General features: G+C 40.5%; 2 non-coding genes across 2 annotated transcripts; both read right to left on the reverse strand.

Annotated features, from left to right (window-relative positions):
* Positions 1–11,210: 11,210 nt before the first annotated feature.
* On the reverse strand, positions 11,211–11,284 carry TRNAT-CGU. Its single transcript has one exon. It is a non-coding gene; the product is annotated as a tRNA-Thr (tRNA).
* A 9,132-nt stretch (positions 11,285–20,416) lies between these two features.
* On the reverse strand, positions 20,417–20,488 carry TRNAA-AGC. Its single transcript has one exon. It is a non-coding gene; the product is annotated as a tRNA-Ala (tRNA).
* Positions 20,489–26,612: the final 6,124 nt, after the last annotated feature.

Consider the following 26,612-nt stretch of genomic DNA (forward strand, 5'->3'; position numbering starts at 1 on the left):
ACAGCAGGCCGGGCGCGGGGGCTCACACCTGTAATCCCAGCTCTTTGGGAGGCCGAGGTGGGTGGATCACCTGAGGTCAGAAGTTCAAGACCAGCCTGGTCCATCCACATGGTGAAACCTCATCTCTACTAAATATACAAAAATTAGCCGGACGTGGTGGCAGTCGCCTGTAATCCCAGCTACTCCGGAGGCTGAGGCAGGAGAATTGCTTGAACCCGGGAGGCGAAGGTTGTAGTGAGTCAACATCACGCCATTGCACTCCAGCCTGGGCAACAAGAGCAAAAACTTCATCTCAAAAAAAAAAAAAAAAAGCAAGAAAGAAAATGAAATAGCAATGTTGTATTCATCACTACCTTACATCAGCGGTTCTCAAACTTAAGCATGTACCAGAATCACCCTCAGGGCTTACTAAAACACAGATTATTGAGCCCTACTTCCACAGTCCCTGACTCATACGTCTGGAGTAGGCCCAGAGAATTTGTATTTTTAGTAAGATCCTAGGTGATGCCGATGCTGTTGTTCTGAGGACCACACTTTGAGATCTATTGCCTGACCCTGAATTCTGCTTCTCACATTTTGTAACCCAGGTTTATATTTGAATATTCACATTTCTCTTATGCTTTTTATTCAACAAGATACAGATTTACTCATCCAACCTACTGAGTGGGATTTTTCTTTTTAGACTAGGTGGAGGGTTGGTCTGTGGATAATTCCAAGACCAAAACCTAAGACTGGGTATGCCCTACAAGATGAATCTATCCCAGTACTTTACCCCGCCGAACTGGCTTCTGATTACTGTTAGACTTTGTATAACACATCAGGAAATTTCCCAGTAGTTTGCTGTAACCATCTATGGTTCTACTTTTTTTATTCTGCCCTTTTCAAATGACTGGATCTGAATGACTTATATACATAGTCCAGCTCGGATAAAAGCCAGTTTTGCAACCACTTGTTCTGTGTTGGGCCTGGTGAGTTTCCAATTACTCTAACGGACTTAGTGACATTCATTTAAATCTTTCTCACACTCATGACCTGCAAAATTCACACAATTCTTGCACAAGAAACTATTTAAAACTTATTTTGGGGGAAAAAAATTGATCGAATACAGTATATTTTAAGAAACTTTGTTAGTGGAGTATTCTTGCTGGGGATGTAGCTCAGTCATAGAGCGCATGATTTACATGCGTGAGGTCCCGGGTTCGATCCACTAGGTGCTGAGGTTTTTAATGTTGATTCTTGTATGTGCTGCTGAGCAAATATTTTGCTCACTATTATTGCCAAGGTCTCTCGGGCTCTGGTGCTGTAACTCCTTTTCTGGAAAGTGGGAGGGGTAAGAAAGGAGGTTAGGCAGAAAAAAGGATTGGTTTGTTTCCACCTCTGCCCTTTGTTTTTTCAACAGCTCTTTGATCTTTTCACAGTACTTCTAGGTTTCCAGGCTAAAACCAAGTATTTTATTTCTCATTCCTTCTATTTTACAAGTGATCATATTTAAAGTCATCTGTTGTATAGAAAGTACATACTGGGTCCGCCGCGGTGGCTCACGCCTGTAATCCCAGCACTTTGGGAGGCCGAGGGGGGCGGATCACCAGGTCAGGAGATTGAAATCATCCTGGCTAACACGATGAAACCCCGTCTCTACTAAAAATATAAAAAATTAGCGGGGCAGGGTGGCTGGTGGGCGCCTGTAGTCCCAGGTACTCGGGAGGCTGAGGCAGGAGAATGGCGAGAGGCGGAGCTTGCAGTGAGCTGAGATCGCGCCACTGCATTCCAGTCTGGGCGACAGAGCGAGACTCCGTCTCAAAAAGAAAAAAAAAAAAGAAAGAAAGAAAGTACATTACTGGTAAAGTGAGTAAAAGTATGGCTAATTTCTTTCTTTTTTTTCTTTTTCTTTTTTTTGAGACAGAGTTTTGCTCTGTCGCCCAGGCTGGAGGGCAGTGGTGCGATCTCGGCTCACTGCAACCTCCACCTCCCTGGTTCAAGGAATTCCCCTGCCTCACCCTCCCAAGTAGCTGGGATTACAGGCGCATGCCACCACGCCCGGCTAATTTTTTTGTATTTTTAGTAAGGACAGGGTATCACCATGGTGGCCAGACTGGTCTCGAACTCTACACCTCAGGCAATCTGCCCGCCTTGGTCTCCCAAATTGCTGGGATTACAGGAGTGAGCCACCCGTGCCCGGCCAGTATGACTAATTTCTAAGTGGGTGGCTGTGTGCAACTATGAAGGTGACCAGGAGAAATTGTAGGCAAAGAAGGGTCTTTAGCTAACAAGCGAGAGCTGTTAGAAATGTTTGTGAAGAGGGGGAAGGTCAACAGCTTTTGTTAGTTGCTCCTTAGTTCTTTTTGTAAACTAGAAAAAAAAAAAAAAAACTGCTGTTATCAATTAACATCAATAAGCACAGGTCAAGAAATGGTGTTCTTTAAAATAATATGATGAGAAAATTTGCTCCTGGAAATTATATCAGTAAGAATGGAACAATCCATTATTACCTAGATTATCTGAGCCGTGTGGCTCTGATGAATTTGACTTTGACATTCACTTTGACTACAATCTTGATGTAAAACCTCAGATTCAATTTCCAACCAAGTCCAGAATTTCATTAAGGGTCTTCAGGCACATCTGTCAATATTTATCTTAACTCTGTAGTTTCAAGAAAGCAGGTTCTGAGTCTGCTTCTCAGCCCAACCCTGATGCAAACTGTTTTACTTATAGTCCTGCTTTACTTTGATGCTATCAAAATGCTGCTTCGTTTAAATTGAATTAAACCAAACTAAAGGCCACCCTCTCCCAAATCCTATAATAATTCTGGCTTTTACTTTGTTTGGTGAAAGTCTGCACTTCTATTTACATTTCTCCCTTGCCTCAGCAAGCATTAAATTAACTTTTTTAAGTGTTAGGATCGAACAATTGAGATTTATTTAGTATTTTGAATATAGAAGCTAAATATGAATATTGTGAGGTTTAGAGGCTAAGAAACAGAAGCTGGTTTTTCTGACAAAAATAAATTAAAGTTTTTGAAGTTAGTATGGGGAAGGCCTTCTTAAGACACATAAAAACTTCATGAATAAAAATATTAATTCATTTGCCTAGGTCAAATTTAATATAATCTTTTGACAAACTGAAAAACCAGGAATAAACTGTAAAGACATTTTCAGCATATATAAAAATAAAAATGTTATTAAAAATAAATAAGGAGCATCCACAGATCAATTTCAAAAAAAAAAATTAGAAAGTGAGTAAAGTTTTTTTTGTTTTGTTTTTTAGTTTTTTTGAGACAGAGTTTCGCTCTTGTTGCCCAAGGTGGAGCGCAATGGCGTGATCTCAGCTCACTGCAACCTCTGCCTCCAGGGTTCAAGCAATTCTCCTGCCTCAGCCTCCCAAGTAGCTGGGATTACAGGTGTGCGACACCACGCCCAGCTAAATTTTTTGTATTTTAAGCAGAGATGGGGTTTCACCATGTTGGCCAGGCTGCTCTCGAACTCCTGACCTCAGGTGACCCATCCACCTCAGTCTCCCAGAATGCTGGGATTACAGTTGTGAGTCACTGCATGCAGCCGTTTTTTAAAATTTAACCAAAAAGGTGGATGAAGGCAGAACTTGTGTAAGGCAACTCTGATTGTTGAATACATTAACCCATAGGAAGTACATAATTGTGTACATGACAGGTAGTGTTTTAATAAAAAGTAAACTGCAAGTGCCATTTATTTTGACTTAAAATATTTTGAACAAGAAAACAACATATTTTGTCTGAAACGCGTTAGCTGATGGCACTTGATCTGAATTCACTCAGATAAATTATAGTATCTTGTATAGATTTATACTTCAACTTAAAGGAGGAAAGAAAAGAAGGAAAGACAGAAGGAAATAAATAAGGGAGGGAAGGAAGAAAGGTAGCATAGAAGGAAGCAAGGAAGGAAAGAGAGGAAAGAAGACAAATATGTTTCAAACTTCTGAGGCAGAAGAGTTGTTCTTTTTCTCTAAGCTCTATCAGAGTTCTACTCTGCAATGTCAGTTATATAATCACAATGTTTTACTCTGTATTTTCCACTATGAAACCCCAAATGAAATTTTTCTCAGTCATTGAGGCCTTCTTTTTTTTTTTTTTTTTTTTTTTTGCCCAGGTTGGAATGCAGTAGCACAGTCTTGGCTCACTGCAACCTCCGCCTCCCTTGTTCAAGGGATTCTCCTGCCTCAGCCTTCCGAGTAGCTGGGATTACAGGTGCGGGCAACCATGCCCGTCTAATTTTTGTATTTTCAGTAGAGACAGGGTTTCACCATGTTGGTCAAAGCTGGTCTAGAACTCCTGATTTTGTGATCCACCCGCCTCGGCCTCCCAAACTGCTGGAATTACAGACGTGAGCCCTGGCGCCTGGCCTCTCATTGAGACTGTCTTAAGTCAGGCTTAATATGAATCATAATTTCATTATCCAGTTTGCTAATAATATTTTATTTGGATTACTGGAAGTCATTTCTGAAGAAGGAAGGACGGAAGAGGGGAAGGAATGGTCAATGAATAAATAAAATAGTAAGTGGATGAACAAATAAACAAACTTGTTTCAGGAAAATTTCATACTTGTGGCTGGGGGCAATGGCTCATGCCTGTAATCCCAGCACTTTGGGAGGCCAAGATGGGTGGATCACCTGAGGTCAGGAGTTAGAGACCATCCTGGCCAACATGGTGAAACCCCATCTCTACTAAAATACAACATCCTGGCCAACATGGTGAAACCCCATCTCTACTAAAAATACAAAAATTAGCTGGGCATGGTGGCGGGTACCTGTAATCCCAGCAACTCAGGAGGCTGAGGCAGGAGAATCACTTGAACCCTGGAGGCAGAGGTTGCAGTGAGCCGAGATCGCCCCTCTGCACTCCAGCCTGGGCAGACTCTGTCTCAAAAAAAGAAAAAAAAAAGAAAATTTCATGCTTGCTTAAGCCTTATTATGGTCTGAAATCTCCATAAAATTCATATATGGAATCATAACCACCAATAACTCAGAAGGTGACTCTATTTCAAGGTAAGATCTTTAAAAAGGTAATTCAGTTAAAATGAGGTCATTAGGGCATGCCCTTATGCAATATGACTGATGTCATTATAAAAAGGGAAGATTAGGAGAAACACACATGAAGGCAAAAACACCAAGGAGAAAGCCAACTGCAAGTCAAGGAGAGAAGCCTTAGAAGAAATTCACTCTGATGACACTTTAATCTCAGATTTCTAGCCTTCAGAATTATGAGAAAATAAATTTCTGTTGTTTAAGCCACGCAGTCTGTGGTACTTCGTTATGACAGCCCTAATAAACTAATAGAATCCGAAATGCAATCCAGGAAACAACTTTTGAAAAAAACAGTCCAGGCGCGGTGGCTCAATCCTGTAATCCCAGCCCTTTGGGAGGCCGAGACGGGCGGATCACGAGGTCAGGAGATCGAGACCATCCTGGCTAACACGGTGAAGCCCCATCTCTACTAAAAATACAAAAAACTAGCTGGGCGAGGTGGCGGCGCCTGTAGTCCCAGCTACTCGGGAGGCTGAGGCAGGAGAATGGCGTGAACCCGGGAGGCGGAGCTTGCAGTGAGCTGAGATCCGGCCACTGCACTCCAGCCTGGGTGACAGAGTGAGACTCTGTCTCAAAAAAAAAAAAAAAAAAGAAAAGAAAAAAACAGATGTTACTGTTGCAAAAAGCAGTTCATTAATTTTGTTTTCTATTCTCTTCACAACCCAGGGAAAACAGAAGTTTGCCTTTGTCACTTATTTATTCAGCAACCATTCCCACTTTCCTTTGGTTGACATTCTGTATTGGGAGAACTGGAAGCTAACAGAAAGTCCATTTTCTGGACTCCTTTGCAGCTAAGAATCTTGATGCAAATGAGATTTGACTGAGATTAGATATACTTCTCTGAGATTTAGCAGGCAGAATATCATCATGCTGATTTTGTCTATTTTTTGCTAGCAAGCAAGATCATGAAGTTATGCTTTCTCAGCACAGTGTTAACGGGTCTGGTCTCTAGCCTTTAGAATTAGAGAGAGTAGTGGCAGAGGCGGTGGCCATAGTACATGTTCCAATGTTCAGTCACCAGCTTCATGAGTTTGAGAAGTTATTATAAAGGAAGCAATCTCCTAGCTCTCATGTTGTGTTACTTGGATTATGGTTGCAATGTTCTGAGTCTCAAAAAGTTTATTGCCAGCTTCCCTTATAGATTAGTTCTATAGATATTTTCTGAAATCATAGTCGAAGGTCTAATCTAAAGCCTGTTTCTCAACCTTGTGAGATAATTTTGTAGTAATCCAACTTCCTGTTTTTAACTCCTTTTGTTTGAAATACTTAGAATGCTCCCTGTTTCCTACACTGAACTTTTAATTATTTTGCAGATTAAGAAATATCAAAATAAGTAATAGTAATGGATTGTAGGAACCCATGAGTCCATATAAATAAACAAGTAAATGTCAAAAGAGAAGGGGGGCGAGGCACAGTGGCTCACACCTGCAATCCCAGCACATAGAGAGGCAGAGGTAGGAGGTTCATTTGAGTCCAGAAGTTGGAGACCAGCCTGGGCAACATGGCAAGACCCCTCTACAAAAAAATCTATATATTAGCACTGCAGCCTGGGTGACAGATCAAGACTCTGTGAAAAAAAAAAAAAAAAAAAAAAAAAAAGCTGGAGGGTTGGTGGAGGCTGGGAGGGGAAGGAAATGTTTTTCTTCCTATAGCAGAAAGATAATTTGTAAATGTAGAATAAATGATGGATTTAGAAGATCGTCATTTGGCAACCATCATACTTCTAACTGATTGAGGCCAGGATCATCAATGGGTGCTAAATTAAGTTGATAAAAGTTGAATGATAACAGGATATTTACATAGTCTAAAAGTCAGGATACTTATTAATGACAATGGAGAAACCTGGCAAACACTGTCATAACCAGATGACCAAAATTAATACCACTGGTAATGGGACAACTGCCATTAAATATCTCCTGATAAAATGCACTGAAAAGGGAATAATGTCATTTCTCTGGTATTGCTACTCAAAATACATAACCAAAATCCAATCATGAGGAAATAGCAGACTAACCCAAATAGAGGAAAATTTTACAAAATAACTGGCCTGTACTCTTTTAAGAATACCAATGTTATAAAAGAGAAAGAAAGGCTACAGAACATGGCAATTCAACATATGCTCAAAGATTTTCTTTTGCTAAAAAGGACATTATAGGGACAATTAGCATAGTCTGAATAAGGCCCATATATTAGACAATAGTATTGTATCAATGTTAATTTCTGATTTTGATCATTGTACTGTGATTATGTAAGAGGGTGTTTTCCTGTTAGGAAACATACATTGAAGTATTTAGGGGTAAAGGATCATTATGTCTACAACTTATTATTTTTTATTTATATTTATTTATTATTATTTTTTGAGACAGAGTCTCACTCTGTTACCCAGGCTGGAGTGCAGTGGTGCTATCTTGGCTCACTGCAACCTCTGCCTCCGGGGTTCAAGCGATTCTTCTGCCTCAGCCTGCTGAGTAGCTGGGACTACAGGCACGTGCCACCACACCCGACTAATTTTTGTATTTTTAGTAGAGATGGGGTTCCTCCATGTTGACCAAGCTGGTCTCGAACTCCTGACCTCATGATCCACCCACCTCGGCCTCCCAAAGTGCTGGGATTACAGGCATGAGCCACCATGTCCAGCAACTTATTCTTAAATGGCAAATGGTTTACTATGTGTGCGTGTGTGTGTGTGTGTATACATATATATAGGAACTTTTAGCTCATATGTATATCTCATATGTATAAAATACATATGTAGCCGGGTGCGGTGGCTCACACCTGTAATCCCAGCACTTTGGGAGGCCGAGGCGGGTGGATCACAAGGTCAGGAGATCGAGACCATCCTGGCTAACACAGTGAAACCCCGTCTCTACTAAACAAAATATAAAAAAAAATTAGCCAGGTTTGGTGGCGCGCGCCTGTAGTCCCAGCTACTCGGGAAGCTGAGGCAGGAGAATGGCATGAACCCGGGAGGCGGAGCTTGCAGTGAGCTGAGATCATGCCACTGCACTCCAGCCTGGATGACAGAGCGAGACTCCATCTCAAAAAAAAAAAAAAAAAAAACATATGTATACATATATACATATGAGATATACATGTGAGATATGAGATAAAAGTATATATATGTATCTATATGTATACACATATGAGATATACATATGAGATAAGGTCCATATTTGGGAAGATTGAGTGAAGGATGCAACTTTTCTGTAACAATGAAATTATTTTAAAAGTAAAAATTAAAAGAAAAAGAAAAGAATGAGACAGACCTTAGGAGAGTCAAGTTACTTAGCAAAGGTCCACATTTGGTAGTGAGGGATCCAGGACATGCATACAGACTTTGTCATTGAGAGCTCCATGCTCCTTTCATTCCTGTGCACAGTCAGTCACTTTATTGCCAGCCTTTTCTCTGCATTTATATGTGAATAGATTTTTCTTTGGTGTGACTTGATCCACTGAACGAGCATTGCTTTCACTAGAAGGAGGAAAGCATCTTTGGATTGAGTTGAGAGCCACTTCACTTTTCAATCTGTGGTCCAGTACATAAACTTAGAAGTTGTTTGCTGAGTTTGTGCAGAGACTAACTCAGCTCTTTGCTGAGTGTGAGGCGACTGCAAAGCTCTTTTAAGACTCCTTAGATAATTCACCTTGGGGATCAAAAGACCTTAGAGGACTTAACTCCAACCTCTCTTATTTTGGCAGCTAGGAACTTTATATAAGAAACAGAATAGAAAGCTAAACTTTCCAGAGAACCCCCAGTAAGCACAACTAAATTCTCATTAAAACATCAGTGAATTCATCACCATTAAGTAAAGAGAAAGAGGTTAGCATTATTTCTTATTAAAATTAAATTAAACAAAGGCATTGATGTACTTGTCTGCTGAGGTTTTACTCTTAAAACATCTGGAAAAGGAGTCATTTGTGAGCAATAACTCCCTTGAGGTTGCAGATATAGGCTTTTTCTCAATTTGGGGGGTTTTCCCCCTAAAACTTGCTGCCAATTCCTTTTAATTATTTCTTACATTTATACTTTCTCCACTTCTGATTATGTTACTGGTTATCTGCTTTTCTAGTTAATTTTAAATTTATTTTCCAAAAAGAACACAGTAAATAGGAGAATACATCTTAAACTTTATATTTTTTTCTTCACTCATAATTTTTGAAATGTGTTTATGTTCAATTACACATGGATTTTGGTTGCTCTTAAAATAAAATTAAAACTCCTTGGCATGGCCTCTAAAATTCTGACACAGTTTGGTCCTATCCTCCTGCATCCCATCTCTCAGGCTGCTTGCCCATGGCCTTCCCACTGTACTCATACCAGCTTTTTTCCAGTCCAATGCACTTTGTCTAACTTCCTCTGCCTGGGTTTCCCTGTGCTCTGTCTGCCTTTCCTATACTGTCCTCTTTCTTTGCAACTGAAGACTCTCCTCTTATCTCCCTGATGAAACAACATCTCACCCGTATGTTCTAAATCACAGTCATTCTTTTTCTGTAGCACTTCTCATAGCCATAATGTTATGTTTGTCATTATATAAATAACTTATATTCACTCACCCATCCCCAAATAAGCTCTTATCTCCTTTGGGATAGAGACCAGGCCTGTTCAGCTTACCTTCCCACACCTTAGTGTGAGTAGGCATAGAATTAATAATTTTGGGCCGGGTGCCGTGGCACACGCCCATAATCCCAGCACTTTGGGAGACCGAGGCAGGCGGATCACGAGGTCAAGAGATCGAGACCATCCTGGCTAATACGGTGAAATACAAAAAATGAGCCGGGAGTGGTGGCCAGCGCCTGTAGTCCCAGCTACTCGGGAGGCTGAGGCAGGAGAATGGCGTGAACCCGGGAGGCGGAGCTTGCAGTGAGCCGAGATGGCGCCACTGCACTCCAGCCTGGACGACACAGCCAGACTCCGTCTCAAAACAAAACAAAACAAAACAAAACAGAAAAAAAGAAATAATAATTTTGGGAATAAATGAGGAGATGACTAGAGTTCTGTAACTTCATGTAAAACAGATGAAGGCATATCTTCCACTACCTGAGGTTAGCTTTAAGAGGTGTTTATGGACCACATAGAATTCTTTTCAGAATTCACTTCAGTGATCTCATATCCAGAAATACAACTTTTTGAAACTGGCATGCTGGTTCAGAGTCATAACACCCCTATTGGGACATCTGCTTCTAATAACCCAGTTTAAATCAACCAAGGAAAGGGAGTGATAGTCCTATAAAAATCAATGTCAAGAAACAAAATATGTCCCTTGACCCTAAAATAGCTTATTTTTTCTGAACATTCATTTGTGATTTACTGTTTATTGATTTATGGAAGTCATGGATTTTTTTTCAGTGGCACATGGGCACCAAAGAACTTAAGGAGGTCAGGGAAAATCTCAAAAGAATATGCAAAATTTGTCCATAAGTTTGTGTGTGTGTGTGTGTGTCTGTGTGTTTATAGACAAAAGTTTTTATTAGATGATCTAATGAGTTCATGTGCCATACAATTTTAAGAACTATTATTCTAAATCACACTGGATACTGTTCGTTTTTATAAATAATATTATTTGTTACTTAAGACTTCGACTTAAGTAACTTTGACTTAAGTAACTGAGAAATATTGGATTGAAATATTAGCTTGATTATTTATCAGTTATAAGATTTGGGCAAGTTTATTTCCTTCTGATGCTTCATTTTTTATCTGTAAAATGGGCATAATACTGTTTACTTCCGTGAATAGTCTAGGAATTAAAAGTATGTGAGAAAATACATAAAGTACAACTTAGTAAATGTTCCATAAATTGCAACCATTTTTCATCCATGTGGAATTTAAGTAAGGTTTCATGGAGTTTGAGAAACCAGAAGAATATATTTTTTAATGTTTTGAATTTAAAGTTTTACCATTTTATTTTAGATATTTTTTATCCGTGATTGAACTTGAACCCCTGAGTTTGGTGAAATTCCAACATAACTGTCTGAGAGATCATCAGAAACTAATAGCCTTTGAGGATGCAGGTGGAATGAAGAGAGACTGGAGAGACTAAAGCTCTATGCAGTGGATCTGATATTGTGATTAAGGATTATAGACTAAAAATTGTGATAAATTTACAAAAACAGATGGCCTTTATTAAAAGGGGAAAGAAAAACACACACCTACTTTAAGGCCCCGCTGGGATTCGAACCCAGGATCTCCTGTTTACGAGACAGGCGCTTTAGCCAACTAAGCCACAGAGCCAGCTGCGCAGACCCCCGGGCTTTTTTTATGATGGAATTGTACTTAATTAGGTGAAAAGTTGTGTTGCCAATGAGTTACTGTGTTTTCGAATACATCCACTTTGTAGTAAAGGCAGACTCCTGAAAGGAACTTCTAGAAATTAGACTCCCTTCGAGTCCAACAAAACACACCCACACTCACATAATCACTTAGAAAATGTGCTTAGAACAATGTCAGCGCGTCCCAGAGGGCAAATAAAAGCCGTGAAATCGGAGAGTGGAGATGAACCGTGTTCCCAGAGGAGGAAGCGGCATCTGTCTCTAGACGTAGCGAGAGCAGTTTTTACATTCCATGGCATTGTGGTGATTTAGAATCAAGTGACTGGATTCTAAAAGTGGAGTGAAAAGCTTTTCTAGCCAAACAGATCATTCAGAATTTTCATCACATTAATGGCTTTTCTGGCCATTAGAAGATAGCACACGGATGCGCTGAAAAACAAAAACTGTTATCGCGTTCAGACTCTCCAAACAGCTGCCAGATCACTGCTCTAGAGAAAGCAGGCGACAGCTGGGAGGCGACCTGGTCTGAGCTCACTTAACGGTTTTGTATTTCAAATCCAAAGAGCCTTTGCCTGCTCGAGGCTTGTGTTCCAGCGGCTCCTGAGAAGGGGCACAGATGGAAACCAGAAGAAGAGGCGTCACCAGACAGGGTCGGTCCTAATTCTGCTTTCCTCATTTTGGTTCTTCAAGCTTCCATTAGATGTTTCCTATTATCTTCCTTATGGATCCTCACCTTGTAGAAGCTAAACAAACATTAATTGATTGAAAAAATCCCCAAATTAAGATCCATTTTGAAACTGTTAACGTTTGTATCCTAGTTTTCTGCCTTTGCTTAGAACTGAGGCTGGTGCCAAAGTGAGGGAGTGAGTTCACCAAATAAAGCTAACGCCTCTGCACATTAGCCAGCTTCCCTGCCATGTTAAAAAGACAACAGGGAGGACTACAAAATTCCTTGTTTAACCAGACAAAGGCTGGAAGGGGCTCTGGGCCTGGTAACGCCCTTGAATCCTAAAGTCTTTCTTAATTCCTCTCTTGAGCCAAAAGTCCCATTCGGAATGTTTTTGTAGTGAATATAAACTTATTTTTCTGTTAACCAAGATAGTCATGTTTTAATTTAATATAGGTTAGCAAACTGTTATGATTAGGGCTATACTAACAGTTACTGTATTAAGAGTTACTGAATATTTACTGAGTTTGGGAAGCAACATCCCCCAAAATCATAAGGACCAGGAATCACAGCCTTTCTGAATTCGAATCAGCCAAATTGTTTATGATCAGGATTGTACTAACTTCAGTCACTAAAATACAACTGGGATGGCATCGTGTCCAGGGAAACATTGTTCAAGTTTTTCCCAACAAGAACGATGTATTGAATACCTACTGTGTGTCAGGAATTGAAATAACTTCTGTAGACACAACTAGGAAGATAGCCAGATGATAAAAGTAAAACAAGGAATAGTATCACAATAAAAGAAGTACAATGTGATAGCTGAGTGCCTAACAGGGCCCAGTAATCTAGTTCAAAGCATAATACTTTGTTTTAGGTATAATTCTGACATTGCCCAGTTCAACTAATTTTTAAAATTTCTTTTTGACTTTTGCTGGAAAAAGTCTTAACAGATTTTTTTCCCCTAATGTGACAATTAGTACTTGAACACACCTAGAATACATTCAAGTTAATCCAAGATAATTAAACAAAATAAAGAATATGGCTGGACGCAGTGGCTCATGACTATAATCCCAGCACTTTGGGAGGCTGAGGCAGGTGGATCACGTGGTGTCAGGAGTTGGAGACCAGCCTGTCCAACATGGTGAAACCCCGTCTTTACTAAAAATACAAAAATTAGCCAGGCATGGTGGTGGACGCCTGTAATCCCAGCTGCTCAGGAGGCTGAGGCAGGAGAATTACTTGAACCCAAGAGGCGGAGGATGCAGTGAGTCGAGATCACACCACTGCACTCCAACCTGGGAGACAGAGCAAGACACCGTCTCAAAAAAAAAAAAAAAAAAAATTGTTGGACCTCATGAGACTTACTACCACGAGAACAGAATGGGGGAAACCGCCCTTATGATTCTATTTTCTCCCACTGGGTCCCTCCCACAACATGTGGGAATTGTGGGAGCTACAATTCAACATGAAATTTGAGTGAGGACACAGCCAAACCATACCACTATCCCAATGGGATCCTCCTCCAAATAGACTTGTACTCATAAAGAAAAAAAAAAAAAAAATATGTGAGTGAATTGAAAGGGTAAATAATTCCCATGAGATCTCCAGTTAATTTGATGCAAAAGTGCTTAACTAACATCAGAATCCAAGACAGCTGACTGAGGGATATGAATATCAATACTGGAGTAAGGAGATTGTCACAACTGCAGTGACTTCATATTACCCTCAGTTATGCTTTCTTTGTTGAGAATAGGGTGATTTACCATAATACTAGTTAGTAGCTGTTAAGAATTGAATTTTGTCCCCTGAAAATTCATGTTTAAATCCTACCCTCAGTACCTCAGAATGTGATCTTATTTGGAAATAAAGTAATCAAAGAGGTAATTAGTTAAATTGAAGTCATACGGAGTAAAGTGAACCCCTGATTCCATATAACTGGTGTCCCAATAAAAAGAGGAAATTTGTCTGGGTGCAGTGGCTCACGCCTGTAATCCCAGGATTTCGGGAGACCGAGGTGGGCAGATCACCTGAGATCAGGAGTTTGAGATCAGCCTGGCCAACATGGTAAAACCTCATCTCTACTAAAAATACAAAAATTAGCCGGGCGTGGTGGCAGGGGCCTGTAATCCCATCTACTCAGGATGCTGAGGCAGGAGAATTGCTTGAACCTGGGAGGCAGAGGTTGCAGTGAGCCAAGATCACACCATTGCACTCTAACCTGGGGACAAGAGTGAGACTTCGTCTCAGAAAAAAAAAAGGGAGGGGGGATGGAAATTTGAACATGCACACACATGCAGAGAGAATGCCATGTGAACATGAAGGCAGAGATTTGGTGATGCAATCACAAGGAATTTCAAAGATTGTCAGAAAACTACCAGAAACTAGAAGAGAGGCCTGAAACAGATTCTCCCTCACAACCCTCAGAAAGAAGAAACCCTGATAACACCTCAATCTTGGACTTCTTGCCTCTAGAACTGTGAGATTATAAAGTTATTTTGTTTGAGCCGCCTAGTGTGTGTTATTTTGTTATAGCAGCCCATGGCAACCATCGCAGTAAGCAGCATCCTCTGAGAAATAACTAAGTTGTGTCCTAAGATTTCCCCCAAACTTTACTAAAAATGAACTTATTTAAAAAGAAAAGTAGTAAATAAGGGGTGAGATGAAGTAAGTGTGACAGGTTCATATGCCTAATTAAAAAGCTGAACAAAAATTTGAATTCAAAGATAGAAGAAAATAAAAGGCGCAAGGAAAATATGTGTCAGCTTAGCGATCCCAGTCCATAGTTTCTGAGAACAACCAGAGGTGGAGATAAACAAGGGCCACTCAGAATGGGAGTATCTCACAGATGTGTGGGAAGAAGAGAGGTTGAGCCTGGGAAGAAAAGTTAAGCTAAGAATAGGAGTTAGAAAGGATGGAAACCAAAGGATAGCACAGGGATGGTAGAGGAAGGGGCCATCGTAGGAAGTGGTAAAAGCAAAGACTGTGAGCTAGGAGCACAAAGCTGGCTGGATCCTGCGGGTAGTGAATTACTGTAGTGAGTGTAGTGAATGAGTTGAGGTGGGGGAAAGTAAGAGAATCTGGAGAACAGAAGATGGAGATGAATGTGATCTGAGATTAAGGTGGGAAGGTAATTTAGGAATAAGGGATGGAGTGGGTGCACTGGAGAAGGTATTTTGAGGTAGAACACAGAAGTGAGAGGCATAGGTGGTGGCTACAGAGGGGACCCTACAGAATGGGTAGGCTCAAGGAGAAGCTAGAGAAATGCCAGTTGGGAACACCAAATCAGCTAGAGGAATAAGACTGTCGGTCAGTGGAAAGCAGGCAATTGGCAGGTATCTATGCTAAAATGTTGGGCATTTTGCCCTAATATAACTTTGCCATGAGATTGAAGTGCCATTCAGTGTCTAGTGAAGAATGTTGGTATACCATGTGTGTACCATCTACATTCACCAGTGATTTTAATACAGCATTTGTGACACTGGATTACCAGAAAGTCCTTTCAAACTTCTCTAATGGTAGCTTTGACACTAGCAACTTAGCACAGTACTCCAGTTTAGTCCTTTTACAGCCTGAAAAGGCTATGTTTGAGTTCACCATGTTAGCCAGGTTTGTCTCAGACTCTTGACATCCAGTGATCTGCATGCCTCAGCCTCCCAAAGTGCTGAGATTACAGGCATAAACCACCATGCCCAGCCAGGTGTTTGTGTTTTAAGTGTTATTACAAAAGAGTCAAAAACTTTTTAAAAATTAAGTTTACAAAGTGAAAAAGTCCAATAAGTTAAGGTTAATTTATTATTGAAGAAATAAATATGTTTCGTGTAGCCTAAGTATGTAGCATTTATAAAATCTACAGTAGTGTACAGTAATGTCCTACGTCTTCACATTGACTCACCACTCACTCACTGACTCACCAAGAACAACTCCTACCAGTCCTGCAAGACCCATTCATGGCAAGTGCCCAGTACAAGTGTACCATTTTAATGGAGTGCAATGGCGCAGTCTCAGCTCACTGCAGCCTCGACCTCTGGGGCTCACTCCCTCTTCCCATCTCAGCCTCCAGAGTAGCTGTGACCACAGGCGTGTGCCACCACACCCAGCTAATTTTTGTATTTTATAGAGATGGGGTTTCACCATGTTGCCCAGGTTGGTCTACAACTCCTGGGCTCAAGCAATCAACCCACCTTAGCCTCCCAAGTGCTGGAATTACTGTCATGTGCCACTGTTCCTGGCCCCATTTTTATCTTTTATACCACATTTTTATTGTACCTTTCGTATGTTTGGATACACAAATACCACTCTATTGCAATTGCTGACAGTATTCAGTTCAGCAACCTGCTGTACAGCTCTGTAGCCTAGGAGCAATAGGCTATACCATATGGCCTAGGTGTGTAGTCGGCTATATCATCTAGGTTTGCATAAGTACACTCTGTGATGTTCACACAATGACGAAATCATCCAACAGTGCATTTCTCAGAACATTTGCCCCTATTGACACATGACTGTATAAAGATTTTTATCTTGGACCTGGCATGGTGGCTCACACCTATAATCCTAGCACTTTGGGAGGCCGACGCAGACTGATCACGAGGTCAGAAGATTGAGACCATCCTGGCTAACACGGTGAAACGCTGTCTCCACTAAAAACACAAAAAATTAGCTGGGTGTGGTGGCAGACGCCTGTAGTCCCAGCTACTCAGGAGGCTGAGGTAAGAGAATGGAGTGAACCCAGGAGGAGGAGTTTGCAATGACCTGAGATCGTACCACTGCACTCCAGTCTGGGTGACAGAGCAAGACTCCGTCAAAAAAAAAAAAGAAGAAGAAGAAGAAGATTTTGACCTTATGAAAAAATATTGTTGTCGGAGATATCTCTGACAAAATGTACCCACTTGAACAACAACAACAATAGATCCAGTAAGTTTTAAAATGAACACAGTATAAATGTAAAATGATCACAATATAAATGTAAAATGACTACAATATAGATACATACCCATATCATAAGGGAAAAAAAGAGAGGAAGAAAACTCCAAAAAAAAAAAAAAAAAAAAAAAAAACACAGCCAATCAAAAACCCACCAGTAATTCAAGTTCAGCACAGTAAGTGCATGAAGTAAAACCATTTAACCCAGAGGCACAGACAGAAGCCTCAGTGAATGATAGCAGCTCTACCTTAGTGCTTCCAGAGCCAGAACTCATGGCCTGGGGCCTATTTTGGGGCAGAGCTACAGAACTGAGGCTCCTGCAGGAGTCTGGGAGACTCCAGAGGTTTTCCCTCCGTGGATAGGCTCTTAGGGAAAATAAGAGTCAAAGCAGTATCTCTGTATCCACTGGCCCTTTAGTCATAGACACATGAGCAGTTCGCAGACATTTTAAAAGTCAAGGGCCGGTGGAGGTGGTGTAACTTAATCTCGCCAGGTACAGTTCTGCCAAGCAGAGAGAAGCTTCTATTTTATGTTTTGTCTTTCCAAAATTGTCCCAGGACTAAGAAATCAGAATTGCCACTTCTTGAGATCCCTACTTTGCAAAGCTAGTTACTGGGGGGAAAAGCAGATTCCTTAAGAATTCAGGGCCTTCTGGGATGGAAGAAATAGACCCTTAAGCCCTATTCCCTCAAATCGAAATTTGAGGTTATTTGCCAGTGGTCTGAGATGGTTCCGACCTCATCTTAAAGCAAGGGAAGACAATTGAAACAAACTTATCTCATGGAAAAGGGAAGTTGATAACTTGGGACTGTGTTAAGTAAAAGGAAAGGCTTGTTTTAATTTATCATATGACTCTAGGTTCCTGATAGGAAAATTAAACATTTTTTTAAACAATATTTCAAAAGATGGCTATTTTAATTGGGTAAAACCAGGCCTAATTTTCTGTAACTTTTCTGCCAAAAGAATATTAAGAGAAGCAAAAGATAGAAAGAAAAGGGGCAATTTTCTAAAAACATAAAAATGAACAGAGAACTGAAACCTCGAGAAAAATCTTCTATTTGCAGATCCTATTCCTTAGCATTGAAAAGCTAAAAAGATTCCTTTTTGTTACCAGATTGAAACTCCTCTGAGCCTCCATTTAGTGGTTTCTACAAAGTCTTGCGCTAGAGAAAATTAGATGTGAATCAAGGTTATTTAGCGAGGAATATAATTTGTTCTTTTCATATTAAGGAGAAATGAGATACAGCAGACCTACAAGGTAATGTAGGAAAATCTTCACACAGTTTATTCTTAGATTGTGATCAATAACCTCTCAGTAATTTAAAATAAAATACATCATGGTGGGTAGACAGAAATTTAACAGTGATTCTCTTTTCTTTCTTGTCTGTATTGGGCAAACCTGGGAAAGTTTAAACATTCAAGGGAGGAAATCTGGCAGTGTTTGGCAAGAACCTCTAAAATACGAAGTAAGTTGTAACCTGTGGTCAACTGGGGATGAAAGGCAGACTTTGGGGACTACCCTACACTGCAACAATATAAAGGACCTAAGAGAAGGATGGTAGATGGGAAGAGGAAGACAGTTACATGCTATGCACTGAAATGCAAATAAGTAAATAACTATAAATCTATCACTTAAATTATTTGCTGAAGGAATAAATGGAAGACTCAGGCTTTCTGTGACCAAAATAAAATAATCTATTTTTTTTTCTTGGAGGGGATAGAAAGCATGCATAGCTTTAACCTGTGGGTAGCTGAAGTATTAAATCAGTGAAATGTATAACTTCTCCAGGTCTCTTATATGAAATAAATTTAGGGAACTGATGGGGAAAGAGTGGCACTGAGGGCCACTGGGGGCAGACATTAGGAGCAGAGTGGGGACGGAAATTTCAATTAAGAAACATTCTCCAAGACCCTCCTTTTCTGAATGCTTTTCTCATTTGTAAAAATATTTTCAGGACTGGCCGGGCGCAGAGGCTCAGGCCTGTAATCCCAGCACTTTGGGAGGCCGAGACGGGCGGATCACGAGGTCAGGAGATCGAGACCATCCTGGCTAACACGGTGAAACCCCGTCTCTACTAAAAAAAAAAAAAAAAAAAAAAAAACTAGCCGGGCGAGGTGGCGGGCGCCTGTAGTCCCAGCTACTCGGGAGGCTGAGGCAGGAGAATGGCGTGAACCCGGGAGGCGGAGCTTGCAGTGAGCTGAGATCCAGCCACTGCACTCCAGCCTGGGCGACAGAGCGAGACTCCGTCTCAAAAAAAAAAAAAAAAAAAAAAAAAAAAAAAAAAAAAAAAAAAAAAAAATTTCAGGACAAAGGAAAGATCCAGAAAAGACAGAAAATGTTTTGCCAACGACTGTTTTTACTTAGGGAAACTACTGAACTGCCCCCCGATTCCTCACCGCATCTCTGCCTTGTCCGAAGTTGGAAGTTGAGACTAAAGCACCAAGATATAAGAGACGCTGCATCCCAAAAGGAGATTTTTGTGTATTCTGCGAAATACACAAAAGAGCTAGCCAAAGAAAGTCCTCACACACTTGCATGGTATAAAAGCACCAGTTTTAAAAAGAGAAGTGTTTTTGTTTTTTTGTTTGAGAAGCACAATTGAAGTGGGCAGTTTTAGAATCAGTGAAGTAAATTTAGAGATTTCAAAAGAGATCAATATAGAAAGGATCAAATCCACACAATCATGGGAACGCTATGAAGTCACTGGCAAAATGCAATCACTGAAGGAAAACATCAGTGTCAAAATGCTACTATTTCACCTCTTTGTGTACGATTTCTGAGCGAACTGCCAAGTTTGGAGACGCTAAATTTACCCAATACCTTCGTAGCCTCCGGCCTGGGAAGAGTACATTTTCTTTCCTGCGAGCTTGAGGAGAAATCCATCTTTTTCGCATTGAGCCCCAAAAGGTGAAACCTGAGACCAGAGCTCAGCCTACCGTTGCATCCCCCACCACAAACCCAGCACCAAAACTCAGTGAAAAGATGAATTCGTTCATAAAACATCCACTTACGATTTTTATTGATAATTGTCCTTTTATTGATAAATGTTCCTTCCACCACCGCCCTAATGGAACAGGGTCCAAAGTCACTCATCATATGTAAATGCGGCTAAGAATCGAAAGGAATTTTTTTTTTTTTTTTTTTTTTGAGACGAAGTCTCGCTCTTGTCCCGTAGGCTGGAGTGCTATGGCGCGATCTTGGCTCACTGTAACCTCTACCTCCCGGGTTCAAGGGATTCTTCTGCCTCAGCCTCCCGAGTAGCTGGGATTACAAGTGCCTGCCACCACGCCCGGCTAATTTATGTATTTTTAGTAGTGACGGGGTTTCACCATGTTGGCCAGGCAAGAATAAGATTTTAAAAATGAAAGAGCTACAAGCGTAACCAAAGCAAGATATAAGTATGGGAGTCGGGGGCAAGATGATTAATTTTCAGATTCTACAGAAATGGGCTGTGACTGTTTCTGTAAAAGAAAGACGGTTCCGGAGCAGAGATACAAAACATTGGAGATGCTGGGGATCGAACCCGGGACCTCATGCATGCTAAGCATGCGCTCTACCACTGAGCTACATCCCCACCTTGAAAAATGCTCCTATTTAAACTACTTTTATGAAGAATATAGAAATTGCCCTCTTCAGGTTTTTCTTTTTAATATTTATATTTATTCTTTCATAAATGAACGTTAGAATTTTCATTTCCCCTTTTTGTAGTCCTCTATCACCAAGAAATTCTGATTAACCGGCATCTTGTGGACATTTGGTAAGGATTATGAACAGACTAGAGGAAATTTCAGTTAAGAAGCATCCTCCCAGACCTTCCTTTTCTGAATGCTTTTCTCATTTGTAAAACGATTTTCAGGACAAAGGAAAGATCCTTCCAGAAAAGATAGCAAATGTTTTGCCAACGACTGTCTTTACTAAGGGAAATTACCAAACTGCCTCCAATTCCTTACCCCGTCTCTGCATCCTATTCCCAAACTCCAGAAACCGCTATGCACCTTTTCTTAGAAAACAAGGAGGTAGTGAAGGAATTTCTGTTACAAAACTAAATTCTTTCCACTCCGTTAGCAACTGGGACGGTTAAAGGGTAAAGATGTTGGATTGCCTCCCGCGGCCCCCTGATCCGCATTTTTTCCAGAGAATACAAATCAAATCCGGAGAGTAGGAATCCTCAGATCCTACTCTGATTCTTTGAAATGAAGAGCCCAGAATGAAGTTGGAGACGTGTTACTTCTAAGATTGAGGCTAAATCTCTGCTTCTGTGGCGCATTGTTTTCTGTAGAGGGAATGGTTCTCGCTACAGAAAATGTAGAGAGATGGTTCGGAACCCTGTCTCACCAAGCGAACAGAGAAGGCTTTGTACCTGCGTAGAGAGTTTAGGAAGTCCTCGGTTACAGTCACCTCTGACTGAATCTGGAAGGATGGATAGGAATGCCAAGTAGAAATGAGGGGAGGGCTGTGCTTGGGAGTGTTCAGAACGGTTGGAGTTGGGAGAAGGAGCAAGGTGGGGAGGAGGCTATAAAAGGTAGCTTGGCAAGATGACACCAGCAGTTCTCACCCTACCTTGCACTTACAGCCTCCAGAACTAAATGTTTGTCCAGAACTCCAGAACTGAATGCTTGTCCGGAGCCTCCAGAACTAAATGCTTGCACTTACAGCCTCCAGAAATAAATGCTTGTCGTTTAAGCCACCCAGTTTATGGTATTTTGTTATAGCAGCCTGAGCTAACTGAAAGACGGAGTTTATTAAAGGAATGGACATGTGTCAATGAATATTATAAAATTCATTAATCTAATGCAATACATTAGAGGATTAAAAGAGGGGAAAACATGTAATAATCACAACACTTTCACAAAAGTTTTCTCACTGCTGAGTGGAAAATAGAAGTAATAGTACTAAATATCTTTTCCAGATCTGACATTCACGTAAACATGCCCTACTCTAGACCCCAGTACACACCTGGAAGGTAAGGAACAAATCTTACAAAAGACTCAGACAACTATTAACACCTCTGCTTGGAAACAAGATATTTTGGAATCATAGTGTGTCTTCTCATTTCTTCCATCATGATTCACTTTGAACTTTAAAACTGGTAAGTGTGGGAAGTGAAAACCCCTGGCCAAGATGGAGTGACAGGAACCAGAGTTACTATTCCACCTGAATCAACCAAAAATTTCTAAAAAGGCAAAATCTGAAACAATGAACATTAGGCAATGAAGGACGGTGATCTCCGAGAAATAAGAAACAAGATGAGAACAACGAATGCCTCAGCTTCCTGCCTTCAGAGGTGTCTCCAGGCCACCACACAGGTGTTATGGTTAATTTTATGTATCAATTAGACTAGGTTAGAATGCAGAGTTGCTCAAACATCAGTCTAGAAATTTCTGTGAAGGTGTTTGTTAGATGCGATTAAGATTTAAATCAGCCAGGCGCAACGGCTCATGCCTGTAATCCCAGCACTTTGGGAGGCTGAGGCGGGTAGGTCGTGAGATCAGTAAATCGAGACCATCCTGGCTAACATGGTGAAACCCCATCTTTACTAAAATGACAAAAAATTAGCCGGGCCTGGTGGCGGGCGCCTGTAGTCCCAGCAACTCGGGAGCCTGAGGCAGGAGAATGGCGTGAACCCGGGAGGAGGAGCTTGCAGTGAGCCCAGATTGCGCCACTGCAATTTGCGTAGGCTGGGCACTATGGCTCACTCCCACAACTTTGGGAGGCAGAAGCAGGGGTATCACTTGAGGATAAGACCTGCTTGGCGAACATTGTGAAATCTGTCTCTACTAAAAATACAAAAATTAGCTAGGTGTGGTGGCACATGCCTGTAATTCCAGCTATTCAGTAGGCTGAGGTACAAAAATCACTTGAACCCGGGAGGCGGAGGTTGCAGTGAGCTGAGATTGCATCATAATGTCCCAGCCTGGGCAACAGAGTGAGACTTTGTTTCAAGAAAGAAAGTAGACCGAGTATAGCAGATTACCCTCCACTGTGGGGATGGGCCTCACACAATCAGCTGACTTGAAAGAAAAGGGAAATCCAGGACAGAATTATACCAGACTCAAGACACAACATTCGTTAACTATCGGCATGATGTTCCCTAACAAATCCTAAAAGCAAGACCTTAACAATTTCTTAAAAAGGAATCCATGCACTGCACTGATTTGGGAAATATAAGTTTAAATCATTGTTTCTTTTTAATAGATGGTTGACTACTCTTTGGTAAGAGAGGAAGGATGGCCTCCCTTTACCACAATCACTTTAAATAATAGTATGGGATAGCCATAATTCCCTATCTGGGAGAGCAAAAAGCAGGACCTTAGAGTGCACTGAGAATACTGATGATGTGCGTTGTTTCAAGAATCAAGAAGGGAATTTCTGGTGGATATATTTTGAGGTGTATTCATTCCATGGTGTAGGCATTCTTGTCTTGTCGTAAAAGCTGCCACCAAGACTTTGGTGCCAGAATTATCTTTGAGAAATATATATCACATCATGTCACATATGTATCAATAGGTTCATATTGTGCCATCATGTCTGGAAAACAGTCTTAGCTACTGAAAAGAAGGTTCCCCTGAACTGTAAGGGCAAGGGAGAGAGGGATGCCACTAGGAGTAGATTGAAATAATATCTCAACAATAAGGAGTCAATCATATAAAGATAAGGAAATGGAACATTCCATGGAGAAAGAAGAGATAAGGTAACAAGCTCTCTGGTAGAAACTAACTTAGTTGGTTCAAAAATGATAAAAAAGGAAAGTGTGATTGAAGTTCGATAAATGATTCTAGAGGCTAGACTTTGTAGAACTTGTAAAGGCAAATAAGAGTTGGAATTTTATGCTAAAAGTAGTGAAATGGAGGGTGCTACTTTTGTTGTTTACCTAACATTCAGTCCTTCTTCCTTATCTTGTAAAAATTTGATTGTTTTCAGAGGGCGATGTGCCTCATCACAGGGGATGAATCATAATGTAATTAAGGCATGGTTCTTAACCTTAACAGAACCATTCCTCTCTCTTTACAAGTTTTTTGCAGCACATTCTTTAATATCCTGAAATAAAAGTGATAGTTAATTTAAACTAGACACAGATATAATTTTCCTTTCAAATTCATAAGACTCCTTAACTGGTATACATATGAGAAATAAAAGGATAGTAATTCAAAATAGGTCATAAGACAACATATATTTCCTTATGGAAATGATTAGGAATAATAATCTTTTTAATACTCTCAGCAAAATCAATAAATGACTATTTTAGAAAACATGATACAGTCAAGTTCTTGTACCTTTCAAAAGAATTAGTTTGAATAAAACAGTAATGAAGGCACAAGTACGTAGTATTGGATATTTAAAGCCAAGAACCATGCTTGCCTTGACAAACTGATTTGCTAATAAGGTAAACTTTTTTTTTTAAACAAAACTTTTTGAAAACAATTTTTTTGAACACAACAATTGTTCAGAAATAAAGAACTTTGTATTTATACATAAAACAAAGGTTCGGAAACTATAAACAGGTTAGTTGTTTGTTTTCTTACCTACATGAATTTTCAAGAAACCATATAAAAGTCTTGCAGAATGTACAGCAATTTTTCTGTTATGAGGAATTGCTGTGTTTATTTGTAAGATACTCTTACCCCTTTAAATTAGATGCCTGTAGCAGCCACTAGTCTCTGAGAAAACCAACCCCTCTAAAAATGTCCAAGTGGAACTGTCCTGAGAAACGCTTATCCAATATTGTCATCTATTTCTTTTTTATAGCAATTGATTTAGAAATGAGTATGAGACACTGTTGTGGCTGACGCAATGTAAGTACAGCCTTCCTGAGAGGTTTCTGGGACAAGTATTTATCTTGTTAGAGGACAAATATGCTAAGGGAGAATGTTCTTTGCTTTTGCTTTTACTTTCTTGCTTCAGAAACACTACTTTGAAGACAAAACACAGTGTTTGGAGCTGCTGTGATCATGAAAGAGACACTCTTGACACTTAAGGACGACAGAATGAAAATGTCGCTGGAAAAAGAAGGTCCTGAACCAAATCCCAAGAAAGAGTTCTTGGATCTCACCCAGGAATGACTTCAAGATGAGTCATGGAGCACAGTGAAAGAGGCAAGTTTATTAGAAACTATTCCATTACAGAGTAGGGTGTCAGAAAGCAGGAGGAGGAACATACTATCCTTTGTTAGTTTCTTCACTTATAAGAAACTATGAGGGGCCGGGCGTGGTGGCTCACACCTGTAATCCTAACACTTTGGGAGGCCGAGGCGGGCAGATCACCTGAGGTCAGGAGTTCGAGACCAGCCTGACCAATATGGCAAAACCCTGTCTCTATTAAAATACAAAAATTAGCCAGGCTTGGTGGTGTGCGCCTGTATCCCAGCTCAGGAAGCTGAGACAGGAGAATTGCTTGAACCTAGGAGGCAGAGGTTGCAGTGAACCGAGATCGTACCACTGCACTCCAGCCTGGGCAACAAAGTGAGACTCCTTCTCAAAAAAAAAAGAAAGAGAGAAAGAAAGAAAGAAAGAAAGAAAGAAAGAAAGAAAGAAAGAAAGAAAGAAAGAAAGAAAGAAAGAAAGAAAGAAAGAAAGAAAGAAAGAAAGAAAAAAGAAAACACAAAAAACTATGAGGAGCTATAATTAAACTTGTAATATGTAGATGTGCTCACCAAAGTTAGGGGCTACTGTTTCTATCAATGACCATTAATCCTTCAACTCATTAAGCCTGCTCATTAACATTATCTTTCAATAAAGTGGGCTGCACTTTTAGGACATCTCGACATTCTGCAGGCTTGGTGGGAGGTGTTCTGTATGACCATAAATATTCTGCAATTACAATTGGTGGTCAGATTAGAATGTGACTATTTTCAGATCATGAGTATTAACCTTATAGATAACTTGTAAGTGTCTCGCTATTTCATTCTGGTCATGTTTTATTAAACCAGAGGCCTAGTAAGCAGGGGTTCCTCTAACAGCAAGATTCGAGAAGTCTGGGTCCTTGATGATGTTGTTAAGGTGCTTTGTCAACCCTTCCTTCTGACCTCTTGCTATGTGGTACTAATAAACTGTTCCCATTTAAATGACTGATGGTCAGGTTTTCTGTTAATGGAAGCAAACATATGCTAATTGAAACAGAATTTGAGGTAGGAAATGATATGTAATATATGTATATTTAAATGTATTATTATTATTATTAATTGTGAGACAGAGTCTCTCTCTCTGTTGCCCAGGCTGGAGTTCAGATCTCAGTTCACTGCAACCTCCGTCTCCTAGGTTCAAGTGATTCTCCTGCCTCAGCCTCCCAAGTAGCTGGGATTACACGCCCGCGCCACCATGCCTGGCTAATTTTTTTTGTTTTTTGTTTTTTGTTTTTTTTTTGAGACTGAGTTTCGTTCGTCTTGCCCAGGCTGAAGTGCAATGGCGGAATCTCGGCTCACTGCAACCTCCACCTCCCAGGTTCAAGCAATTCTCCTGCATCAGCCTCCCGAGTAGCTGGGATTACAGACGCCCACGACCACGCCCGGGAAATTTTTTGAGCCAGAATGTAAGCTCATTGAGTGGAGGGAATTTGTCTATCTTTGTTCCCTATTGTATCTACAGTTTCTAGACGAGTACCGGCAACTAGGTAGTGCTTAGTCAACATTTATTGAGTGAATATTTTTGGCTTAGGTAGTTTAAAGTGGAAGAGAGGTGTGGGTGGATTCCAGATACACTTTT

This window comes from Rhinopithecus roxellana, chromosome 4, assembly GCF_007565055.1.
Source record: "Rhinopithecus roxellana isolate Shanxi Qingling chromosome 4, ASM756505v1, whole genome shotgun sequence".
Lineage (NCBI taxonomy): Eukaryota > Metazoa > Chordata > Mammalia > Primates > Cercopithecidae > Rhinopithecus > Rhinopithecus roxellana.